Genomic DNA, 4,210 nt, shown 5'->3' with positions numbered 1-4,210 from the left:
CCCCCATAGATAAAAGGATGGTTTTGATTTTGCTTCTCTGGAGAAACCCAATCCAGGATACAGGCTGGCAGATGTCAAGGCAAGAGAGAAACAGATTAAAATGTCGAGGCTGTGGATTTAGATGCTAATGCTAACAGGGATGTTCATTGTCAAAGAGTTAGGTGCTGAGAGAAATGCCTTCGTGGATATTTGTTTGGTTGTTTTGTTTTGTCGAGACAGGGTTTCTGTGTAGCCCTGGCTGTCCTGGAACTCGCTCTGTAGACTTGCCACAACCACACGGTTGCCTCCTTGGATGTTATGTACACAGTTAATGGCCCTTGGAGGGCTGCAAAGATGATGTCTTATACCTCGGGGCAGCAGGAGGTCTGGGAAAGGTCTCTGGTGGATGAGGGATTGGGGATGGCTGCAGAGTCTAGATTGCTGTGACGTCTTCAATTAAATCATATTATTAAACTACAATCCCCAGCGACCCGTGGAACTCTTTTAGCGAGCTTTCCGGGGATTTGGCATTTCCGGCGGAAGCGGACGCTGCTAGCCATTCTTCTTTTTTAAATGCTGTTGACTACGACTCCCAGTGTCCTTCGCGCCAGGACGAAGAAAGGAAGCGGAAGCTGCATGGGGAGCTTGTGCAGGTGAGGGAGTAGGGGGCTGGATCTCTGCGAAGGGCGGTGGGGGCTCGCGGGACTCCGGAGAGGTGGTCGCGCTGTGACGCCAAGGCCTTCAAGGGGCCCTTTGAGCCCTGCAGCGCTGTTTTGATTTAAATCCTGTGGATCCCTGTACTGTCTACAAGGGACAGCGGCTAGCTAGTGGCTTGGGTTCTTATTTTTGTTTTAGGTTTATTTATTCATGATATTTTATATATATACATGGGTGTTTGTCTGCACACCAGAAGAGGGCATTGGATACTATAGGACTGCAGTTTGATTCTTGCAAGCCGCTTTATGGGTGCTGGGAATTAAACTGAGGACCACTGTAAGAGCAGCCAGTGCTTTTACTTAATAAACCTCCATCCCACTGTGGCCTGGATGTATCTCAGGGTTGCCCTTTGTTTTTAAATGTAATTTGAAATGCGTGGCATGTTTCTTAAGGCTTTTTGCTTTTTGAGGGAAAAAAATGCACGTAGTCCAAGTTGGTTCCTGATCTCATCTTTCTGCCTCTACCTCCTGAGTGCTGAGCTGATAGGCACGAAGTTCCTTACCTGGCTTATGGTACTGGAGATTGAACCCAGGACTTCATGCGTCTTTGGTAAACACTCCACTGAGTTGCAGCATCAGGCATTGAGCTTATGGCAGTCGGTGACTTTAGGGAGGACAGTCAGACTTCCTGCTAGGACTTTTGTTGTTGTTGTTGACGTTTTGTCCAGGATAGCAAAGCTCAGATTATACTCTATTTCTGCATGTTTATCTGTCCTCTTAGCTCTTCATGGCTTACCCCAAACCTGTCTTATATCTTATTTTGGTGTTATCCTCCCAACATATGAGGGACTCAAATATTTAAGAAATAACTGCTGGAGTTAGGTTGATGGACTGTGTGGTTCCTATAGAGAAGAGCCTTAAAGTGACTCATGCAAGAGGGCCTTCTTAGATGTCTTGGCTGATAGGGCTCTTGCCATCAAACCTGATGACCCGTATTCAATCCTCAGAGCCCTGACAGTAGAAGAGAACCAGCTCTCTAAAGTTACCTTTTACCGCATGAGTGCTAATGCGTGCTTGCTTTCCTTAGTAAATAAATAAAATGTTAAGAGAGAAACAGTGAAAATAAGCTCTCCTCACTTCTGTGCATGCCCATCCTTGCTGTCTTCAGCCCAGAGCAGACCCATCTTAGACCTGAGAGAGATCACTGTGCTGTTTTTTTTTTTTTTTTTCTAATATTGTTTCTACACAGGGAAGTGCAAAGCAAAGGTCCCAGGAAACCCAGTTCATCACACTGTCCTCAGCTTTCCAGAATGTCCTGGGAGCCTGTGTGGACAAACCAAAGATTTCTAGCCTGCTATGGTGACGCATGCAAGTAATCCCAGCCCTTGGGAGACTGAGGCAGGAAGAAAGCCACTAGTTGGAGGTTAGTCAGGTCAACATCTTGAATTTCAGGACAAGCAAAGCCATGCAGTGAGACTTTGTCTCAAAATGCATAAGATAAAAATAAAGTCTAAAAGAAAGAAGGAGGAGGAGGAGGAGGAGGAGGAAGAGGGGGAGGAGGAGGAAGCAGCAGAGGCTGTGGGAGCTAGTGATGTAGCTTAGTGATATACTATTATTATCATCATTCTCTCATACTGGGGTCGTGGGTGGTAGAGAGGAATCCATCAGTAATGGTTCATTAAGGATCAGGGCAGCTCAGTAGCAAAGTCCTTGTCTGGCTCCAGGGTTCCACCCCTAGCACAGAGAAACAAAAATGTTTTGTTTAAAGGTAGCTCTAAACAAGACTGATAGAGTGGAAATGGAAAGAACTGGGCAAGGGTTGGTGATAAGACCTAGGACGTTATAGGTGTGGCTTCTAGTCTTCCTTACTCTGGTTGGGGAGGCAGAAGGGTGAATTCATGAAAAAGCCACTAATTCTGGCAGTATGCAGTGGCTCTCAGCCTTCACCTACATGTCTGAATCACTTTGTTTGAGAAACATATGTCTTGGCTTCACAGCCAAAATGCCAGGCAGTTCATTACTCTGATAGATACCTGAGAAAAACAGCATGAGAGAGGAAAGATAGAACCTAGGTCACAGATTCAGGGGTTCCAGTCCCCGGCTGTTTGGCCTCGTGGCTTGTGCTGAAGCAGAACATCATGGTGGAAAAGTGGATATAAGGCAAAGCTCCTCATATATTAGCCAGAAAGGAGGGGTGTGAGGGTGAAGGGATCAGGGCCAAGATGCACCCCCAGGGACCTACTTCCTCCCATGAGGCCTCACTTCCAGTAGCCTATGGTGTTAGCATCCTCATTTATCCAGCCATCTCTGACCGCTGGAGACCAAGCCTTCAACATTTTATAATCCTAGCTTGTGGGGTGGGCTGGGCTCTGAGGAACGTTTCGGTATACCGAAGAGGCACAGCTTACCAAGGAGGTGGTTTGAGCTGCATCTTGAAGGATGAGTATGAACTGGATGTGTTGGATTGCCCTCTTGGTTGGCTGCTGTTTAATGTCCTTGTTAACTCCAGGGTTATATTTGGTTGGGTTTGTAAAAATGACCTGTGTAAAGTTTTGGGAGCTGGGGTAGGAAAAGCATTTTGAAAGTGGGTGGAATGGCCAGGGACATGCACTGGTGTGCATAGGAGTGTGGGAAAGGACAGCTGCTGCTGTTCAGAAGGCGTGCTGCCGGGCTCCCATCCCCTTTCCAATGCATAGACAGCTTTAGGAAGTGGGTATTATTATCCTTAGTATTCAGATGCGAAAACCGGAGGCCCTGGCCATGGCTGCGTAGCTTGTAAGAGTCTATTCAGAGTCTGTATAATCATCCTATTTACCTCTGAGGATTCTCAAGTGTGGGAAAGAAGCTGGGCTGGGGTTAGGGGCTTGTAGAATTAGTAGGATGGCTCATAAAACCATCTAAGGCAAGATGCTGTGGGTGGTTAAGAGCATAGCGTGAGTCAGATAGTGTGGGTTCAAATCCCAGCTTCATTACTTGCTAACTGCATGACCCTAGGCAACTTGCTTGATCTTGTTAAGCCTCAGTCTCCTGGCTTGTAACATGGGAGCAATAATACCCACCTCATGGGGTTGTTATGAAGATCAATGAGGTGTACCTGGCGTAGAGCAATTGCTTGCCACCTGGAAGCTGCTGTAATTAGCCTTCCCAAGTCTCTGGGCTGTGGCTGTGCACCTGCATCTCATTTGTCAGCATAGTGTTTCCAGGACACGCTCATCCTGGCTGGACTTGTTTTATTAAGGATGACATTGGAGAGAGAGGGGATAGCAGTAGATGTGTGTTCTGACAGTGTAACCTGGTCTGCTGCAGGCTGTAATCCCAGCTCTTTAGAAGTGGAGGCAGGAAGATCAGGAGTTCATGACTGTTATCAGCTTCTTACCGAGCTTGAGGCCTGTGGCTCTATCTCAATAAATACATAAGAGAAGGGGCTAGACATGTGACTTGGTGGTTAAGAGTATGGACTGCTCGCCGGTCATGGTGGCGTACGCCTTTAATCCCAGCACTTGGGAGGCAGAGGCAGGTGGATTTCTGAGTTCAAGGCCAGCCTGGTCTACAGAGTGAGTTCCAGGACAGCCAGG

At 47.2% G+C, this 4,210-nt stretch overlaps 1 protein-coding gene across 4 annotated transcripts in view; it reads left to right on the top strand.

Moving 5' to 3' along the window:
- Nucleotides 1–564: 564 nt before the first annotated feature.
- The window catches only part of Smug1 (single-strand-selective monofunctional uracil-DNA glycosylase 1), a 10,262-nt gene continuing 6,616 nt past the window's right edge, over nucleotides 565–4,210 (top strand). For 3 of the 4 annotated variants that reach the window (XM_021216791.2, XM_029531106.1, XM_029531104.1), the window contains exon 1: nucleotides 567–632. The gene's annotated coding sequence lies outside the window, so the exon portion shown is untranslated. Of the gene's footprint in view, nucleotides 633–4,210 lie in introns of all 4 variants that reach the window. The other variant, XM_029531105.1, reaches the window with a different exon arrangement.

The sequence above is a fragment of the Mus pahari genome, chromosome 17 (assembly GCF_900095145.1).
Source record: "Mus pahari chromosome 17, PAHARI_EIJ_v1.1, whole genome shotgun sequence".
Taxonomy (NCBI): domain Eukaryota; kingdom Metazoa; phylum Chordata; class Mammalia; order Rodentia; family Muridae; genus Mus; species Mus pahari.
The sequence above is the reverse complement of the archived record's forward strand: the minus strand, read 5'-3'. Positions and strand labels throughout refer to the sequence as shown.